This window comes from Festucalex cinctus, chromosome 19 (genome assembly GCF_051991245.1).
Source record: "Festucalex cinctus isolate MCC-2025b chromosome 19, RoL_Fcin_1.0, whole genome shotgun sequence".
In the NCBI taxonomy this organism is placed as follows: Eukaryota; Metazoa; Chordata; class Actinopteri; order Syngnathiformes; family Syngnathidae; genus Festucalex; species Festucalex cinctus.
In genome coordinates, this window is record NC_135429.1 from 16,850,421 (window position 1) to 16,872,603 (window position 22,183).

The following is a 22,183-nucleotide window of genomic DNA, read 5'->3' on the forward strand; positions in this document are numbered from 1 at the left end:
AGTAGTAGTAGTAGTAGTATTACGTGGTTGTTCATCTGTGTGTGCCCTGGATTGGCTGCCAATCAGTTTAGGGTGTACCCTGCCTGCTGCCCGATGTCAGCTGGAATAGACTCCAGCACTCCCGCGACCCTTGTGAGGAAAAGCAGCTCAGATAATTTATTATTATTATTATTATTATTATTATTATTATTATTATTATTATTATTATTAAGGTGGGTCTTCTCCGGGTACTCCGGTCTCCTCCCACATTCCAAAGACATGCATGGCAGGTTAATTGGGCGCTCCGAATTGTCCCTAGGTGTGCGTGTGAGTGTGGATGGTTGTTCGTCTCTGTGTGCCCTGCGATTGGTTGGCAACCAGTCCAGGGTGTCCCCCGCCTACTGCCCAGAGCCAGCTGAGATAGGCGCCAGCAGCCCCCGCGACCCTTGTGAGGAATAAGCGGTCAAGAAAATGGATGGATGGATGGATGGATTATTATTAAGGTTTGTTATTAGCTTCCCATTTCATTTTCAGTATTATCAGTGCTTCCTGGCTCAGTAGCGTCCTCAATATTTATGTCCATAATGTCCTGAGTGATGACTTGATCTTCATCACGAGGCATGACTTGATGTTCATCCTCATTGTCTTCTTCAGAGTCCATTGTGAACTTAAGAAGCAGAAAAGTAATAAGTGGGTAATATATATATATATATATACATATATATATATATATATATAACTTTCTTTCTAACTTTTTTTCTCCTTTCGCTCTTCTTTGCTCTCCGACGTTGTGGTCGCCATTTTTGATATGCGGTTGCTATGGTGAGGAGAACGCAGCAGCTACCTGATTGGCTCATGTGACCTAAATCACACCACTACCGACCTAATGGCACTACGCCCACACGAGAGATCACTGCGCCTCATCGCAAAATAGTGCCGGGGTTTCACCTCCGAAAACACAAAATTGGCAGGTTTTCAGAGGGTGAACTCCACGGATTCTTACTTACTACTAATAAATCTATTTTATGAAGTAAAGATTATTTAGTGCCCCTGGTAGTGGAGCGAAACTGAACGAAAACGTGTGTGACCTGACGGCCTACCGCAATAAATGAAATCCGCAAAGTAGTTAGCTTTATGTTTTACATTTATTATAAATGTTTAAAGACTTTCACCCCGGGTTTTCACCGGATGCGGTTGCGGTGCGGTTGCGGTGCGGTGCGTCTTGACTGCGTGCTCCGGACGGGTCAATTTTTTTGTCAATCCACACCGGCTCCGCACAGCTGCGGTCCGGCAGCTCCGTCGCCGCCCACTTCCCAACGTGTCTCGCGGGACCGCGCGCGCGCGCGATCATGTGGCATTTCACAACGACAAACATACAGAATGTCTGTGCTCTTCTGCTATGAGATTCCATGCAGCATCCTTTTTTTGGTTGTCCTTGTAAAGTATATTAATAACGAGAGTCGGGTCAGTGCGGGTCCACTCTTTATTTCTGTCTTCCCCGTCCGGCTGCCGCTCAGTACGGCAAGCGAGACGGGCACAACAAGCAATCGCGAACATTCAAACTCACAATACATTACAGTCCTTATAAAAAGGATGTGCCGTGTCATATATTATTTTGTGGTTTTCCACCTCCAATATAAACCTCTCCTCGTCCATGTTCGCTGGTGTCTAAACCGTGAATGAGCACATGGCCCGGCGACGCCCACGTCACGTTTTGCTGAAAGCTTGCGAAATAGGAGCTGGCGAGTGTTTTATTCTGAAAGGTAACCGGAAATTTATTTTGAAACTGCCTCGGTCTTCCTGTCCCGCTCGATGTGTTTTGTGCTAGCTTGCCATTTGCCGGAGGCCTACCGCTGCGCCGTCCGGCAAAAATAGAAAATAGGTCTATCCTTGCGGAAGGCTTGCGGCACGCCGCAGGCCTTCCGCAGTCGACACGCAACGCACCCGCAAGCGGTGTAAACTGCACCATTCGAATGAATGGAATCTAATTGCTTGCGTCGCCGGACCGCACCGCAACCGCACCGCAACCGCAACCGGTGAAAACCCGGGGTCACACCCCCCACCCACACACACACACCTGTCCCCAGAATACTTCCCCTCCCCCTCTCCTAGTCAGTTTCTCAGCTGAAGGAAAAAAAGGAGAAGGGCAAACATACATTCAACGTTAATTAAACATTGACCTTTCAAACGTTTTAATTCAACCAAAATACAACGTTGATTCAATGTTATCTTTTAAACGCAAACTTCAATGTTAGCATAATGCTGTTGAATCAATGTTGATTGACCAATCAATCTTCAACCGTAACCAAAAATCATCCATTTTAACCCTAATTCAACGTTGATTAAACATCTTTTGCTATCTGGGTATCTTGATGTTAGCCTTTTTATTTGATTATGTATGAATGAAATATCTTCTAATTATCACATTGGCTTGTTTCAATGGATAACCCTGTAAGCCTTAGGATAGTAGTTTTTAGAAAGTATGTGGGTTTGAAATGTGTTTTTATTATGTTCGGGACATGGTGCGTACGTGAAGAAGGGTGATGGAGTTTTATTTTTGTTTTGTTTTGTTTTGTTTTTTTAGGGGGGTGCAGGCGGCAGTAACGATTCCAAGATATATTTATAGGTTATCCTGTTAGGATACTTTTTTTGTTTGTTTGTTTTGTTCTGTTTTGTTACCGGTCGTGCCTTGTTTTGTGAATAAAAAAAAAACCGTTATTCTCTACAAAAATGTAACCAAACTAAAGCGAAACCTTTGTGGTTTTTGCTGATAAGGTGAATGAAGAAGAGGTAAAGGAGGAGGGGTGAGGAGGACAATGTCACATTTAGGCTTATATCTAGCGAAGATGTAGTACGTTTAACACTAAATAGTTTTATCGCTGTACGACGTATTCAAACTAAGAGATCCTAAGTCATTGTGAGTTTTTTTTCTTTTAAATATTTATAATTACCCCTTGTTAAATTAGCCTATAAGACATTATTGAATATGATAGTCTGTAAGATTAGCTATGCTAAATCATCCCTGGGGCTAAAACACAAAACTACAAGATTTAATCAGAGCGTAGCAATCTACCGCAAGGATCTTTTTAATCTTAAAGCTGCTCTTTGCAACAATCTACCTAAACATATCGTGAACAAACGTGTATTTTGTCTGACTATGGGAGATTTAACTTTTGATTGAACGATTAATTTTTTTTCCCTACGAACCCCGTTTTCTTTCCGAAGGTACGCGTAGATAAACAATTTTTTACACGCATATTTACACATCGGGACAATTTAGACTCTTTAATTTACCTACTACGCGTGTTTGTTTTAGGAATTTGGGAGGAGAAAACTCACACAGGGAGAACTCGAAAAGTCTCCCCAGCAAGGCCGATCTCACACCCTCTGTCATGGTTCGGATCTCAGTCCTGTTGTGTTTGTTGTTGCAGTGCTAGTGATGAGGGGGGCGTTCCCCAACGCCGCACCTGCAACTCGTGAGTAATCATGACTTTAAAAGGACTCCAAGGAGCAGCCAGAAGCTGTCAGATTATTACTTGCTCACCGTCGTGTCCAAGTATTCTCTGTATCATCATTTGATAATATTCTCATCTGCTATAGTCCTTGTTTTGGTTCTGTTTCTTACGTGTGAGTAGCCACGTCGCTTTTTGTTTTATTTATATTTACCTACTTTTGCTTTTAAGTGTATGTTTGTTAGTTACTTGTATATTAGTGTATATTCTAACTTTCTCATTCACTTCTTGGTTCCATTCCATCACCCCATGCGAGACCGGACACGTCTACTTAATATCACTAAAGTCTGTTTAAAAATCATTGGACACCCTGTCAGAGCCTTATCTTCCTTTTGTGACCGACAAACTTTACGCTCTGCCCACCGAATCCTGCTCGATCCCTCTCACTCACTTCATCCAATGTTTGAGTGGCTTCCATCGTCTCAGCAGGCTGAGATTCCCACGCTGCCGAACACAGCGGAGGAGGACTACATTTCTCCCCAGAGCAGTAAATCTCTTGAACAGTGACCCCTCCTTGCCCAATTATTATTATTATTTTTTTAAACTTGCTCGTATGCCATGGAATTGGCCCTCAGGGACAAAGAAAGTGTTTTTGAATTGAATTGAATATTTACCTACTTAAGGGATTTATTCGGCGGCACGGTAGTTGAGTGGTTAGCACGTCCCCCTCGCAGTTTTGAGGACTCCGGTTCGAGTCCAGTCTCCGGCCTTCCTGGGTGGAGTTTGCATGTTCTCCCCGTGCCTGCGTGGGTCTTCTCCTGGTACTCCGGTCTCCTCCCACATTCCAAAGATATGCATGGCAGGTTAATTGGACGTTCCGAATTGTCCCCAGGTGTGCTTGTGAGTGTGGATGGTTGTTCGTCTCTGTGTGCCCTGTGATTGGCTGGCAACCAGTCCAGGGTGTCCCCCGCCTACTACCCAGAGTCAGCTGAGATAGGCGCCAGCACCCCCCGCGACCCTTGTGAGGAATAAGTGGTCAAGAAAATGGATGGTGTTCATTAATTTTTAAGTTATTTGGTTTACTTTGTATCATTTTAAGGAGTCTGATGTATTTTATGTTAATATATGGATACTTATTTACACATCTACTTCTTATTCATTTACGATCAATTTTATTTGTATATTTATCTACTTTTGATATTAAGTTTATGATGGCGCTTTGAGAGAGCTCAGGCAGTTTGAAGGCGCTGTATAAATAAACTTGAGTTGAGTTAAATTAGGCACTGGTTTTTTTTTTTTATAAAGTCAAATTATTACTTTTATGAAACTTTTTAGTACTCCTTACGGTTACTGTGAAATGTTTTAAAATACTAAGTCCACCCAAAACAAAACGTGTTTACACATTTTCTTTTTAACTTAACTATACTCCAACGCTAATTGCTACAAAACTGAAACAGATACAGATGTACCGCAATATTCTCAGGGTCTTACAAAATCCAATACAATGAATCGGTGAAAATGGATGGGAGCGAATATGTTGAGGGTTGTATGTAGCTTTAATAAGGAATTTTGTGATCAACACCCGCATCAAAGAGTAAAATTGTTTGTCTCACACTCGCGCTTTTACTAGCTGTGCAAAACAAATGAGCAAATATTTGCAAGTATGGGATCTGCATCTTTGTAAAACAGTGTACTTTTAGCTAAGTAAAGACTCTGTTTTATTACGTACACTAACTAGTATTGAATGTTTACTTAGAATATGGATTTTTTTTTTCCGGTTCGAGTCCAGGCTCGGACCTTCCTGGGTGGAGTTTGCATGTTCTCCCCGTGCCCGCGTGGGTCTTCTCCGGGTACTCCGGTCTCCTCCCACATTCCAAAGCCATGCATGGCAGGTTAATTGGGCGCTCCGAATTGTCCCTAGGTGTGCGTGTGAGTGTGGATGGTTGTTCGTCTCTGTGTGCCCTGCGATTGGTTGGCAACCAGTCCAGGGTGTCCCCTGCCTACTGCCCAGAGCCAGCTGAGATAGGCGCCAGCAGCCCCCGCGACCCTTGTGAGGAATAAGCGGTCAAGAAAATGGATGGATGGATGGATGGATTTTTTTTAACGCTAACCTAATTATTATACGGACGAGTATCTATACTTTATGTTTTTTTACGGAGTATTAAATGTCTGCTTGTGTTTTTATTTAATGCGTACGTCTACTGTTAAAATTTGTAATCAACATTTACCTACTCGATTCCTGTATTGACTAATTATTTGTGAGGCTAATGTTTTACTCTTTAAAGTTATTCCGAGAGTTTACTTTAGCGATGTCTTTACACACTTTAAACGTCGGCTTAGAATATAGACCCCTTGTGTTTTACTGACGAATATTATCATCAAATGTTTTATCCCGGATTAAAACAGGGGGGACTTGTTCAAAGATGTTTTATTTTACGGTAAATGTTTTATAATAGTCGCATACTGTTTTTTAATGTGCGAAGGAATCAAGGAGACTCTCTGACTTTCATTTGAAAAAAATCTGTTGTTTTTGCGCCACAAACCTTTTTTTTTTTTTTGGTCTGTTTCATATGTGCTACCTTTGTGAAGGTTTGTGACTTTGTGCAATAAAGATTCGTTTGTCATGGCCATTAATAGACTCGGTTTTCCCTTATTAAGTTGCTATTCTGCCTTTTGTCCTTTCAGACTACCGTAGCCTGGCGGGGGAGAAATGTTCCGCTTAGGGGGGCGGAGTGTTCTGTTGCCGGGGGGAGGAGTGTTCCGTTCTGTGGTATGCACTCAGATACAATTGGTCCCGGTAGCAAACACAGAGTCCTTTCGCGCGCGAGGCGAATGTGATAACCGCTACACCATGGAAAAGTCACTGGCATTGTCTTTGTTGGCAGGGTTGGCAAACAGCATAGCTTGCTGGCATTCCTGATTTTAGAGACAGTTTCCCCTCTACGCCTGTCCAGGTAGCAAAACCAGAGTCCTTTCCTACTTAGTATAGTGGATAGTATTTCTGCCTGTCCCGCGGAAAACCGGGGTTCAATTCCCCGATGGGGAAATGTATGCTTGTGCAATTCACTTTTTGGAGACTCCGTTTTCATTGCAAATACAAAGAAAATTGCCCTGTTTCCACCCAGTTTCGAGCAAGGGACCTTTCGCGCGTGAGGCTAATGTTACAACCACTACACCATGGAAACAGACGCTGACATTGTCTTTGTTGGCAGTGTTGGCAAACAGCATAGCTTGCTGGCATTCCTGATTTTAAAGACAGTTTCGCCTCTACACCTATTCAGATAGCAAAAGCAGAGTCCTTACCTTGTTAGTATTGTCGATAGTATCGCCGCCTGTCACATGGAAGACCGGGTTTGATTCCGCGACGGGGACGTGGATGCTTGTGAAATTCACTTTTTGGATACTCAGTTTTCATTGCAAATACAAAGAAAACTGCCATGTTTCCACCCGGTTTCGAGCCAGGGACCTTTTGCGCGTGAGGCCAACATGATAACCACTACACCAGGGAAACAGTCTCTGGCGTGTGTCCTGTTGACAGGTTTGGCAAACGGCATAGCTGCCTGGGTTGCTCAATTTTAGTGACAGTTTCCCCTCTACGCCTGTCCAGGTAGCAAAAACAGAGTCCTTTCGTACTTAGTATAGTGGATAGTATCTCCGCCTGTCACGTGGAAAACCGGTGTTCGATTACCCGATTGGGAGGTGGATGCTTGTGCAGTTCACTTTTTGGATACTCAGTTTTCATTGCAAATACAAAGAAAATTGCCCTGTTTCCATCCGGTTTCAATCTAGTCGTTTCAATCGGTTTCAATCTAGCACGTCATGTTTGCCGTCAGTCGGGGCATTGCACTCGCGGTGGGCGCCGCCATTACGTGACGTCCACGGCCGTAGTTGGCCAGAATCACTGTTTAGTAATGTTACTTAGTTAGGTACATCGTACTTTAAGTAATCAGTTCATGTTTAGTATGTTGTGCACCTTCCTAGTGTGTCTATAGTCATTCATGTGCAAGTTAAGCTAGTGTCTGTTTATGTGGTAAATTAATAATGTTGCAGCCTAACTATTATTATTTAGACAACCACTGTGTGCTAATAAGTAATGCAGTAAGCTCATACACTGTATCATTTCTGTCTATTACAGAACCACACACACACACAACCATTCACATCCTCTCACTCCAGCTCTACAGATACATTCACACTTTGTTCGCAACCACATAGATAATACCATGCACACACAGAGCCACAGAAGGACTCCAAGCATCCCTAGTTAGCCTGGCACCTGTACCCTAGTGGCCCCTGCCTGTATCCCTGTACACCTGCACCTACCACTGTGCACCTATTGTAAATTGCCTGCTTTTGACGTTTCGAGCCCTGGAATAAAGCTGCAAGTCCACATCTTCGCTTCATCATTCCTTGTGTTCTGACCGACACCCCGAGGGCGAAAAGAGAAATACCCAAATTGAATCAGACCTATACAGTCCAAATTCTTGCCTCCACAACATTGTGGTCCTTTGAGCCGGATTTCTTCTTTTACCTTTGGACATGGAGCCTGAAGACTGTGGAACAAGACCAAAGCGTCAGACACGCCCCCCCGCCCATCTAGAAGACTACCATGTCAACTATATTGGGCACAGAAAACGAGACAGGCACGGGTACGAAGAGGAGTGGCCATCCCATAAACCGGCAGCGGCCAAGATGACCCCGCCTTACTTCACCCCCTCTCCCTACACCGGTCACCACCGGTGGAATGCTGACCTCCAGGAGGCGGATCCGTACTACCCAGAGTGGCAAAGATACAGTCCGGAACCCCAGCTAGCCCACCGACGGTATCCGGAGAGAGAGCCCAGGGAGGAAGTCCGAGAACCATCCTCACCCCATCCCGTGTCGCCGGATCTTAGCTTAAGAGACGAGCTAAGGGACATACGAAGAGAGAAGGGCATGTTACAGCAGTCTCAGCGCGACATGCATGCTGACGTAGCTGCACTTCAGGAAGTTCAATCTGAAATGAAGAGATTGGCCAGCAAAGTCGTTAGCCTTCAGCAAGCTATGCCAGATTCCGTCAGCCGCCACGACCCCCATCCGGTCCACAGTCAAGAAGAAGAGGACTGGCCGGATCCCCCGCCGTGGCCCGACACAGCAGACTGTGACGACCAGCTAGCTCCAACGATGACGGACCGATTGGAGGAGCTGATTTCACAGTTACAGCAGATGAAGAGCCAGGCATGTAGCCACCACAAAGTGTCGCCAGCGAAAGCCAGCAGTCAACCGTCGCACCTCCAGTCCAGGCAGCGAAGCAGCGAGTCCCATCCTCCCTATATGCCTTCTTCCTCAACCGTGCCACAGCAACACAAGTGGGGTCCGAGCTACCAGCTTCCACAACACTTCCAGCCAACAGCACAGACGCCATCTTGGAGGCCGAAGTGTCCAGCTGCTACGTCGACACCGTCCCAGTTCAAGTTCCCACCCAGGGGAGCTACACCTTATGCTGCTGCTCGTGTACCCCAGCAGCCACTGAACTACCACCAGCCTGCATACGCCCAGCATCTACTTCCTAGATTCCCTTCCTATGCAGCAACCAGTCCTCCTCAACAGTCAGGGCACCTCCCAGTCTCCACACAACAAGCCCCTCGGATGCCGAGACAAAGCTGGCAGACTCCAGCTTCACAGCGCCATGATTCAGCAGTCATGACTGAGCAGACCTACAGGGGGCCACGCCCAACAATACCAGACTTCAGCCGCCGCGATTCCTGTGAATTCACTCGCTTGAAGATAGCGCTGGAGAACCTCTTACCAGTGGAAGGGACCGAACTCTTCAAGTACCAAATCCTAGTGGATCATTTGAAGTTCGAAGAGGCAAAGTTGATCGCAGACTCCTACCTCAACTCACCTACCCCTTACACTGACACCATGTACGCTCTCAACGAGAAATTTGGTCAGCCCCACCAAATAGCCCTCAAGAAAATAGCCAGTGTTCTTGACTCACCTGACGTTCGTCGTGGTGACAATGCAGCCTTCGAGGGATTCGCCCTCCATGTTCAGTCGTTGGTCGGTCTTCTCAAGACATTGGGAACAGATGGTGACGTCGAACTCCACTGTGGGTCTCATGTGGCGAGACTTCTTTGCAAACTCCCTCCAGAGCAGCGAGCAGATTTTCGTCGATGCACCTTCCAGCAAGCAGGCACTGTTCCCACTCTGCTTGATCTGGCCCAGTGGCTCCAATACGAATCGTGGTGTCGAGACTTCGATGGGCCAACAGCACCCAGAATGGTGAAAGAGAAGCAAGCATACAAGTCCGATAGTCGCCAGGGACATCGAACTGTTACCGTTCTCCACGGCGCAGAGAGCCCTGAGAACCCCAGTCCACCTACGAGAGACGTGAAGAGGAAAAAGGGGAGGGCCAAGCCCTACTGCCCTTTCTGCGAAAACGAGGAGCACTTTCTCAGCCAATGTGCCAAAGTCACGAAGTTGAGCAAAGCCGAGCTCACGGACTGGATAAAAAGCAACAAGAGGTGCTGGCGCTGTGCAAGGCCCCACCTAGCAGCTCAGTGTGACCTGAAGAAGTCTTGCAGCCTGTGCCAAGGTAGACATCTACAGGTCCTTCATGAAGTTAACGACAGACAACAGAGACCTTCGACTAGCGAAGACAGTTGCCAAATGAGCCCCACTACTGAGGTCCTGTACGTCGATCGCCCACCTGAGAGTAACAGGGTCTTACTGAAGATCGTCCAAGTTCTTCTTCGTCACGGCAACCGTACAATAACCACCTATGCCATCCTTGACGACGGGTCTGAAAGGACGATGCTACTCTCAGCAGCTGCCAGAGAGCTCTGTCTACGAGGTAGATGGGAAGACCTCCCCCTGCGGACAATCCGACAGGACGTTCAGACCCTCCGTGGCTCTACAGTGTCTTTCCATATCTCTCCCGCTGCTGACCCAAAGGTCAGCTTCCAAGTGTCCAAGGCATTCACCGCAGCTCGCCTTGGTCTGGCTGACCAGTCATACCCAGTGGACCGACTCCAGCAGAGGTACCCGCATCTGGTTGAGTTACCAATCAAGCCCTTTTCAGAACGTCAGACCGCTGGTGCTTATTGGGTCCGACCACCCGCACCTGATTACCGCCATCGAGCCAATCAGACCGGGGACTCCAGGTGGACCCGCAGCCATTCATACCAGATTAGGTTGGGCCCTCCAGGGCCCGGCGAAGTTCGTTCAGAACTCCTTACGTCCACAGCAGTGTCTGGTGACATCCGTTTCCCCAGTCGACTCAGAGCTTTTCAGAAACATAGAAAGACTCTGGCAACTCGACACTCTTCCCTACAGAAGCGAGAAGGTCGTAACCAGGTCAAAACAAGATCAAGCAGCCGTGGCACTGCTCGAAGATAAGACCACCCGAGTAGACGTAGCCGGGGTCCTTCGCTATGCCACGGCCCTTCTGCGCAAAGGGGACATGCCTATCCTCAACGCCCCAAAGGAAGCTGTCCTTCCAAGTCTGCGGAGCACAGAACGAAGGCTGGCTAAGGACCGAGAGCGGGCCAAAGCCTACAGCACAGAGATCCAGAAGCTGGTGGATGCAGGCTCTGTCTCCAAGCTAGGCCCAGAAGAGGTCAACCAGGTGGGAGAAGAATGGTACATCCCTCCCCACATGGTAAGCCACCGTGAAAAGAACAGAATCGTCTTCAATTGCTCTTATCGGTACAGAGGCCAGAGCCTGAACGATTCACTGTTGCCGGGACCCACTCTCGGAGCGTCACTTCTTGGAGTGCTGCTACGCTTTCGGGAACATGCCGTTGCCCTTAGTGCAGACATTAAGGGAGTGTTCCACCAAGTCCGCCTCCTCCCTGCAGATCGTCCCCTCCTTCGGTTCGTCTGGCGTGACTTGACCAAAGATGACCCTCCTGATGTGTACGAGTGGCAGGTCCTACCGTTTGGCACCACTTGTAGCCCGTGCTGCGCCACGTTCGCCCTGCAACGTCATGTAGCCAAACATAGCCAGCCAGGAGATGATATGAGGTTCTCCATCGAGAAATGTTTTTACGTGGACAACCTACTGCAGAGCCTCCCTACGCCTGAGGAAGCCAGACGTCTGGTCGACAGACTTCGGGAGCTCCTAGCTGGTGGCGGATTCGATCTACGCCAGTGAGCAAGCAACGAGCCTAGCATTGTCGAACATCTACCCCAAGAGGCCAGATCCGACACCTTCGAGCTCTGGCTCACCCAAGATAGAGTTGACGCCCCTGAATCCACACTAGGACTCAGCTGGCACTGTCAAACCGACACTATAAGCTTCAAGCACCGACCCATCGAGTATGGCACCCCGACGATGCGGAACATCTATCGGGTCCTAGCCAGTCAGTACGACCCCTTAGGATTCCTCCTCCCATACACGACTCGAGCCAAGACTCTTGTTCGACGCCTTTGGGAGAAACACAGAGACTGGGACGATCCCCTCCTGCCCCAGGACATCCTGCGAGAGTGGAACACCTGGGAGGACGAGCTACAGTTTCTGTCTCAAGCAACCCTACCGAGAGCTTACCTACCTGGTGAAGTAGACGAGTCAAGCGTCACCCACGAAGTCCATATATTCTCGGATGCTTCTGAGCAAGCCTACGGCTCAGTGGCATACCTGAGAACAAGCGACAAGCAAGGTCAAGTCCAACTGTCCTTCCTTCTTGCCCGCTCAAGAGTCGCACCCAAGCGTCTCCTCTCTATGCCGAGATTGGAGCTGTGTGGAGCCGTCACTGGAGCACAGCTGGCTAAGCTCGTTGGCAAAGAGCTTACGCTGAACATTGCCCAGACCGTTCTGTGGACCGACTCCACCACGGTTTTGATGTGGATGCAGTCGGAGTCCTGCCGCTTCAAGATCTTTGTAGGCACCAGAGTGGCGGAGATATAGGAACTCACTAGCCCTGAGTCCTGGCGTTACATAGACTCAGCTCGGAATCCTGCCGATGATATAACAAGAGGCAAGAGACTGCAGGACCTTGTAAAGCCCAACAGGTGGAGCCAAGGCCCTCCGTTCCTCCTACAACCGCCCGAAGATTGGCCAATCAGGCCAAGTGTCAATCAGGACCACGATACCTGAAAGCTAAGGAAGTCTGCTTTCTGTGGTGTCACTACAGTTGCGGTCAGCAGAGCAGATGCAAACCCCTACGACACCTGGAAGGACTTGGTACAAGCTACCGTGCAGGAGCGGCACGGGGCGGCAGATCAGAGTAGCAGCCCTACTGCTGAAGATTACCGCGAGGCAGAGATCCTCATCCTCAAGCGATCCCAGCAGGAGAGCTTCCCCGATGAGCTGAGGCTCCTGAAAGCCGGCAAGCCAGTCCCATCCCGCAGCAGACTGCTTACCTTGGCTCCCGAGTTGGACAAAGAAGAAGAGCTCATTCGTGTCGGAGGTAGGCTCCGTCATGCTGAAGATTTCGAGCAGACGGCAGTGCATCCTATCGTGTTGGATCCAGGCCATCCCTCCACCAGACTCCTCATCCAAGACTTCGACCGTCGTCTGCATCATCCAGGGCCAGAGAGAGTGTTCGCGGAAATACGGCGCTCATGCTGGATTCTGCGTGGTCGTGAACCAGTACGCCGTTACCAGCACACCTGCTCAGAATGCCGACGCTGGAAGGCAAACCCTGCTGTCCCCAAGATGGCAGACCTTCCACCCGCTCGCCTGCGCCTCCGTAAGCCAGCCTTCTTTTCCACCGGGATGGACTGCTTTGGGCCCTTCCAAGTCAAGGTAGGAAGGCGCATGGAGAAGAGGTGGGGTATCATATTCAAGTGTCTTACTACCAGAGGCGTCCATCTTGATCTCCTAAACAAGATTGACGCCGACTCGTTCCTCATGGCGCTCAGACGGTTCATCGCTCACCGAGGAACACCAGCCGAGCTGTATTCGGACCAGGGAACCAACTTCCGAGGAGGAGAAAGGGAGCTGCGTGAGGCATTTGCTGCCCTTTCCCCGGACCTACAACTACAGCTCGCCAAGCAGAAGATCAGCTTCCACTTCAACCCCCCTGCAACGCCGCACTTTTGAGGAGTGTGGGAAAGGGAAATACGTTCCGTGAAGGCTGCCTTGTACACCACAGTGGGAGCCCAGCCAGTCCCAGAGGAGGTACTAAGGACCGTGCTCCTTGAAGTGGAAGGGATCCTCAATTCAAAGCCCCGAGGATACGTCTCGTCCAGCATCAACGATCCAGACCCTGTGACACCCAATGTCCTGCTGATGGGGCGGCCAGACGGATCCTTACCCCAGATCGTGTATCCAGAGACCGACCTGCTCAGCCGTCGTCACTGGCGACACTCTCAAATGCTGGCGAACCACTTCTGGTCCAGCTTCCTGCGGAATTATCTGCCAAGCCTCCAGACACGCCAGAAGTGGCATTCAACGAAAGCTGATTTTTTTTTTTTTTTTTTTTTTTTTTTTAAGAGCTCAGAATTGTTCATTCGGTAGTCTTACCGATTCAACGTCTTATCATCATTGTTCTTTTTTTTTTTTTTTTTGTGTGTGTGTGTGCGTGCGTTTGCGTGTGTGCGTTTGCGTGCGTGCGTTTGCGTGCGTGCGTGCGTGTGCGTGCAAATACGTATACATTTATACTCATTAATTCACCTAAAGCCTTATAAATATCCCATTACCCTTCGCCTTAACCAGGTACTTCAGAATCTTGCCAGAGTCGTGAAGTTTAAATGGTCAGGAGACCAGAGAAAAGGTCAGAAAAAAATAAAGAGAAAAGAAAGATAAATCAAAGTGAAATCCAGCACCGACCAAACACTTCCTGCCTTTCCCATGATTACAAAATCAAAGTCTTACGCCAACCCCGGAAGCCTCTAAATTCCAGCAAATTTAGCGAGATCTCAAGAGACCAGAGGAAAAACTAAAGAGAGGAAGGAGGGAAGGATCGATAAGGCAGAGTGAGATCCATAGAAGCCAGTACATCCAATCCATCAAAGTGAAATCCAGCACCAACAAAACCCCTTACAAAACCAGAGTCTTATGCCAACCCCAGAAACCTCAAACTTCCAATAAATTGAGATCTCAAGTGACCAGAGGAAAAACTAAAGAGAGGAAGGAGGGAAGGATAGATAAAGCAAAGTGAGATCCACAGACCCAGCACCCACTGATTCAAGGGGCTGTGGGAGGGAGAGGCTACTTCTGTTGAGTTTCAGTAGATGCTGGTGCGACGGATCTGGCATGCATAAGGACCACCACCAAAGAAAGAAGCCGTCAACCGCGGTCCAGCAAAGCGAGCACCGCCCCCCCCGAAATCCCCAGGCCGCGGCAGCACCAAGGCCACCCCCAAGCCACCCGAGCGGACACCGGTCGGCGAGCCGACCCAGACGCCCGGAACACCCCCGCCCCAGCCCCGGCCCACATCCCCGAGCCCAAGGCCGCAGAACGAGGCCCAGCGGGCCCCCACAGCGCCCCACCGGTCCCCAGCCCCCATCCCCCCACGCCCCCCCCCGCACCCCACCCAAACCCGCCACCCACCACGACCCAGGCCCCACCACCCCCGGCCCCCAAACCCCCGAACACACCCCGACCCCCAACACCCAACCCCCCAACCACCCATACCTCCACCCCCCCCCAAACAAGCAATAAAGTCAAGTCTAAGTCTAAAGCTTATACCCAAGTACTGTGCATTGCTTTGCAACGGGACAAGACAAGAAACAAGTGTTTTCTGCTCATCTTCTAAGGACGTGCATGTCACCATTTAAAACGTCATCCATCCAACCTTCTTCACCTTCCTTGCTTGGGTCAATACTCGTGCTTTAAAAATATGACCATGTGGGGATGAAGTCCAGCAGGCATATTTAACACTCACCTTGCCTGAAATTGCATCCCCATGCATCTTTGGTTAGGATGCTCGTAGGGACTTCAAATTCACTCCACTTACTCTTACTAGTCCCCCGGGCCTCCCCCGAAAAGCATGTGAGGATTGGACAAACAGAAATGGATTTAGGGGGGGGATGCATAATCAGGCAACCTGGGAAAAACGCATTGCCTGGAATTGCACCCCCATGCATATCTGGTTAGGATGCTCGTAGGGACTTCAAATTCACCCCACTTACTCTTGCTAGTCCCCTGGGCCTCCCCTGAAAAGCATGTGAGGATTGGACAAACAGAAATGGATTTAGGGGGGGGGATGCATAATCAGGCAACCTGGGAAAAACGCACTGCCTGGAATTGCATCCCCATGCATCTTTGGTTAGGATGCTCGTAGGGACTTCAAATTCACCCCACTTACTCTTACTAGTCCCCTGGGCCTCCCCTGAAAAGCATGTGAGGATTGGACAAACATAAATGGATTTACGGGGGGGATGCATAATCAGGCAACCTGGGAAAAACGCACTGCCTGGAATTGCATCCCCATGCATCTTTGGTTAGGATGCTCGTAGGGACTTCAAATTCACCCGACTTACTCTTGCTAGTGTGACTTTTTTTTCCAGTAATGTCCCGGCTCAAATGATGTTAGTGACAAACTTGATTAAACAGCTAAATACAAGATTGATGATAGAATTAAGATTAAATAATCAGGGCAGCCAGAGAAAATACACAGTACAGAAGGGTTTTTAGATTGTAGCAATGTTTTTTCTTTTAATTTGGTAGTGAATATTGAAGACTTGTACTCCTTGTCTTAACAGATGATCTTAGCAACCTGTGTCATTTTTGTGGGTTGGAGGAGAACGATAACAATCATCTTTGGGTAATCATGCAAAATGTAAAAGTTCCGAAAGTGATATTATTGTTGAAATTAAATCAACATTAAGTGGAGTTGAAATTTCTTAACGACCCAGCCAACATGTCCAGTTGGGCCCCATGTGGGTTTTCATATGGGCATGGGTTCCATCTGGTTTTGCTCCTGTGCCCCCTGGGTTCCGCCAGGGGCACACCTGTGTACAGCACTTTGTGTACAGCAATGCTTGTTTTAAAATGCTTTATAAATAAAGTTCAGTTGAGTTTATAAATGTACTACTTCTAATCATAGCTGCTGGGATTTTCAAAGTACTATTGCATATGACTATGGCTCCTAAAAGATTATAGATTGTATCTAAATTGCTTTTACATTTCACTTTCTGTCTCTTTTAAGATTTTCTGTGACATGTGCAAAAGGTGGTTTCACCATGGGTGTGTCAGGACTCCTGATATCAAGGCCGATTACCAATGCCCTGTATGCGAATGATTCACCTGACATTTGGATACTTCATTATTTTCTTTTTTAGTACTGTATTTATTGTTTGTGTAAACAAATATTTTGTTAACTTTATTTTCGAAATGAACATTAGATATTGTTTTCAATTGCTTTGTAATCACTTTATTGTACTTTTTATTTTTTGTTTTACATTGTTGTTGATTAAAATAGTGTTTTATTTATGTAATATATATAAAGTATGAGTGCTGTTGCTATTGTTATTATTGGCCGTTTTTAACGAAGTAACATATTTAGACTTGATTACAAATGGTTAAACTTTGTGTGGAAAGTCATGGACATAAACTCGTACAGAATGAGCTGGGGACAGTGTAGATAAGTAGAAATAGGTAGGGAGAGCAATCCATCTTGCCTGAGATTAGAACACAAATCCATTTTTGTTTGTCCAATCCTCACATGCTTTTCAGGGGAGGCCCGGGGGACTAGTAAGAGTAAGTCGGGTGAATTTGTGGTCCCTATGCGCATCCTAACCAAAGATGCATGGGGATGCAATTCCAGGCAATGCGTATTTCCCAGCTTGCCTGATAATGCATCCCCCCCCTAAATCCATTTCTGTTTGTCCAATCCTCACATGCTTTTCAGGGGAGGCCCAGGGGACTAGTAAGAGTAAGTGGGGTGAATTTGAAGTCCCTACGAGCATCCTAACCAAAGATGCATGGGGATGCAATTCCAGGCAGTGCGTTTTTCCCAGGTTGCCTGATTATGCATCCCCCCCCCCTAAATCCATTTCTGTTTGTCCAATCCTCACATGCTTTTCAGGGGAGGCCCAGGGGACTAGTAAGAGTAAGTGGGGTGAATTTGAAGTCCCTACGAGCATCCTAACCAGATATGCATGGGGATGCAATTCCAGGCAGTGCGTTTTTCCCAGGTTGCCTGATTATGCATCCCCCCCCCCCCTAAATCCATTTCTGTTTGTCCAATCCTCACATGCTTTTCAGGGGAGGCCCAGGGGACTAGTAAGAGTAAGTGGGGTGAATTTGAAGTCCCTACGAGCATCCTAACCAAAGATGCATGGGGATGCAATTCTAGGCAGTGCGTTTTTCCCAGGTTGCCTGATTATGCATCCCCCCCCCCCTAAATCCATTTCTGTTTGTCCAATCCTCACATGCTTTTCAGGGGAGGCCCAGGGGACTAGTAAGAGTAAGTGGGGTGAATTTGAAGTCCCCACGAGCATCCTAACCAAAGATGCATGGGGATGAAATTCCAGGCAGTGCGTTTTTCCCAGGTTGCCTGATTATGCATCCCCCCCCCTAAATCCATTTCTGTTTGTCCAATCCTCACATGCTTTTCAGGGGAGGCCCAGGGGACTAGTAAGAGTAAGTGGGGTGAATTTGAAGTCCCTACGAGCATCCTAACCAGATATGCATGGGGATGCAATTCCAGGCAATGCATTTTTCCCAGGTTGCCTGATTATGCATCCCCCCCCTAAATCCATTTCTGTTTGTCCAATCCTCACATGCTTTTCAGGGGAGGCCCAGGGGACTAGTAAGAGTAAGTGGGGTGAATTTGAAGTCCCTATGAGCATCCTAACCAGATATGCATGGGGATGCAATTCCAGGCAGTGCGTTTTTCCCAGGTTGCCTGATTATGCATCCCCCCCCTAAAAAAATTTCTGTTTGTCCAATCCTCACATGCTTTTCAGGGGAGGCCCAGGGGACGAGCAAGAGTAAGTGGGGTGAATTTGAAGTCCCCATGGGCATCCTAACCAGATATGCATGGGGATGCAATTCCAGGCAATGCGTTTTTCCCAGGTTGCCTGATTATGCATCCCCCCCCTAAATCCATTTCTGTTTGTCCAATCCTCACATGCTTTTCAGGGGAGGCCCAGGGGACTAGTAAGAGTAAGTGGGGTGAATTTGAAGTCCCTACGAGCATCCTAACCAAAGATGCATGGGGATGCAATTCCAGGCAGTGCGTTTTTCCCAGGTTGCCTGATTATGCATCCCCCCCCCTAAATCCATTTCTGTTTGTCCAATCCTCACATGCTTTTCAGGGGAGGCCCGGGGGACTAGTAAGAGTAAGTGGAGTGAATCTGAAGTCCCTATGAGCATCCTAACCAAAGATGCATGGGGATGCAATTTCAGGCAAGGTGAGTGTTAAATATGCCTGCTGGACTGCATCCCCACATGGTCATATTTTTAAAGCACGAGTATTGATCCAAGCAAGGATAAGGGTGAAGAAGGTTGGATGGATGACGTTTTAAATGGTGACGTGCACGTCCTTAGAAGATGAGCAGAAAACACTTGTTTCTTGTCTTGTCCCGTTGCAAAGCAATGCACAGTACTTGGGTATAAGCTTTCGACTTAGACTTGACTTTATTAATCCCTTTGGGATGGCTCCCTCTGGGAAATTTGTCCAGCAGCAATGAGAACAGATAAAAAATAAAATAAATAATTAAATCAATCAATAAATAAGGTTATTACACCAGAGATTGAATTAATAATAATAATAATAAAATAGAAAATAATAATTCTTTAAAGCAGAACATACTTTTCAGTTAAAAACACATATTGTTTTCGCGACAGTTTATATTCCAAATCAAAATTGTTTCCGACCTATTTATAAAGAACCAAAGAATCATCTCATTAAAAGCGCGCATTTTATACTTAGATCCATAAGAAAAACCTTGCTCATTTCGCCACATTTTAAGCATTAAACCTGAAAAAAAAACATAAAAATAATAATAATTATTAACCCCTCGTCAATGCACAGTTCACCCCCCCTCAATTCGTATGACGTGTAGGCATATCACTGTCACAGGCATAACACTGTCTCCAAAAACTACAAAATATATTAAAAACCATAGCTCCCCCCTCCCTGTCTTCTCACGACCCCACACAACAGGTGTTGTGCCGCAAATGGCATCCCGCCTGAAAATGCATCCCCTCTCGCGGGAGCGCGCTTACATCACTCGCTTACGTCACCCTAACCATACTTCGATTTAAAGTCAAAGCGCCATGAAATTCACCCAGGTTGCAGGAGCCACTTTTGTTTATACTTTAGCGTTGGTGGGGTGTTAGCGGGGTGGTTGATAAGGTGTGTGTGTGTGTGTGTGTGGGGGGGGGGTGATATATTTTGTACTTTTTTGAAAAAGCTTTTACGCGCGCCTGAGACGAGCCACTTTTGTGTGTGCTTTAGCGTGGGGGTGGGGATGGGGGGCAGCGTTTGGGTTGGGGGGGTGGGTGTTTGGGGGGGTGGTGGTTGTGATAAGACGCTGGGGGGGTGATAGATTTTGTAGTTTTTTTGAGACAACGAGATATGCCTGAGACGAGCCACTTTTGTGTGTTCTTTAGTTTTTGGAGACAGTCCTGTGACAGTGATATGCCTACACGAATTGGGGGGGGGGGGGGGGGGGGGGTGAACTGTGCATTGACAAGGGGTCAATTATTATTATTATTATTATTATTATTATTATTATTATTATTATTATTATTATTTTCAGGTTTAATTCTTATAATGCGGCGAAATATGCAAGGTTTTTCTTATGGATCTAAGTATAAAATGCGTGCTTTTAATGAGATGATTCTTTGATTGTTTATAAATGGGTCGGAAACAATTGCGTTTTGATTTGGAATATAAATTGTCACGAAAACAATATGTGTTTTTAACTGAAAAGTATGTTCTGCTTTAAATAATTATTATTTTCTATTTTTTTATTATTATTAACTCATTCACTGCCTTTGACAAGTATACTTGTCAATTGTATTTTTTAGAGCGGTGCTAAATGGGGGCGAATCTGAGCATGCTCCACTGTAAATATCAAACTTGGAAACAACTTTACTGATGCCCAACCACCGGTAGATGACATCATTGCCCCATTTTATAGGAAATAAACACAGTTTCAGAGTCCATGGGAGAAATGGCTGTATTTTGGCAAACCTAAATTTTTCTGCTGTCAATTATAAAAGAACGGGACGGGACAAAAAGTAGGGAGTCTATTCTGTTATTTGGTAGATTCGGTTTATATATAATTATTGAATGTAATATCACGTGAGTATTGGAAATGTAAAAATTTTCTATAATGACTGGCAGTGAATGAGTTAATTCAATCTCTGGTGTAATAGCCTTATTTATTGATTGATTTAATTATTTATTTTATTATCTGTTCTCATTGCTGCTGGACATGTAAATTTCCCAAAGGGAGCCATCCCAAAGGGATCAATAAAGTCAAGTTTAAAGCTTATACCCAAGTACTGTGCATTGCTTTGCAACGGGACAAGACAAGAAACAAGTGTTTTCTGCTCATCTTCTAAGGACGTGCATGTCACCGTTTAAAACGTCATCCATCCAACCATCTTCACCCTTATCCTTGCTTGGGTCAATACTCGTGCTTTAAAAATATGACCATGTGGGGATGCAGTCCAGCAGGCATATTTAACATTCACCTTGCCTGAAATTGCATCCCCATGCATCTTTGGTTAGGATGCTCATGGGGACTTCAAATTCACCCCACTTACTCTTAGTAGTCCCCTGGGCCTCCCCTGAAAAGCATGTGAGGATTGGACAAACAGAAATGGATTTAGGGGGGGGATGCATAATCAGGCAACCTGGGAAAAACGCATTGCCTGGAATTGCATCCCCATGCATATCTGGTTAGGATGCTCATGGGGACTTCAAATTCACCCCACTTACTCTTGCTAGTCCTCTGGGCCTCCCCTGAAAAGCATGTGAGGATTGGACAAACAGAAATGGATTTAGGGGGGGGATGCATAATCAGGCAACCTGGGAAAAACGCATTGCCTGGAATTGCATCCCCATGCATATCTGGCTAGGATGCTCATGGGGACTTCAAATTCACCCCACTTACTCTTGCTCGTCCCCTGGGCCTCCCCTGAAAAGCATGTGAGGATTGGACAAACAGAAATTGTTTTAGGGGGGGGATGCATAATCAGGCAACCTGGGAAAAACGCACTGCCTGGAATTGCATCCCCATGCATCTTTGGTTAGGATGCTCATGGGGACTTCAAATTCACCCCACTTACTCTTAGTAGTCCCCTGGGCCTCCCCTGAAAAGCATGTGAGGATTGGACAAACAGAAATGGATTTAGGGGGGGGATGCATAATCAGGCAACCTGGGAAAAACGCATTGCCTGGAATTGCATCCCCATGCATATCTGGTTAGGATGCCCATGGGGACTTCAAATTCACCCCACTTACTCTTGCTCGTCCCCTGGGCCTCCCCTGAAAAGCATGTGAGGATTGGACAAACAGAAATTGTTTTAGGGGGGGGGATGCATAATCAGGCAACCTGGGAAAAACGCACTGCCTGGAATTGCATCCCCATGCATATCTGGTTAGGATGCTCATGGGGACTTCAAATTCACCCCACTTACTCTTGCTAGTCCCCTGGGCCGCCCCTGAAAAGCATGTGAGGATTGGACAAACAGAAATGGATTTGTGTTCTAATCTCAGGCAAGATGGATTGCTCGCCCTACCTATTTCTACTAATCTACACTGTCCCCAGCTCATTCTATACGAGTTTATGTCCATGACTTTCCACACAAAGTTTACCCATTTATAATCAAGTCTAAATATGCTACTTCATTAAAAAGG

The 22,183-nt window shown here is 46.9% G+C and overlaps 1 long non-coding RNA gene across 1 annotated transcript in view; it reads left to right on the forward strand.

The window, feature by feature from the left end:
* The window catches only part of LOC144007448 (uncharacterized), a 224,785-nt gene that overhangs the window by 27,382 nt on the left and 175,220 nt on the right, over positions 1 to 22,183 (forward strand). The window lies entirely within an intron of this gene.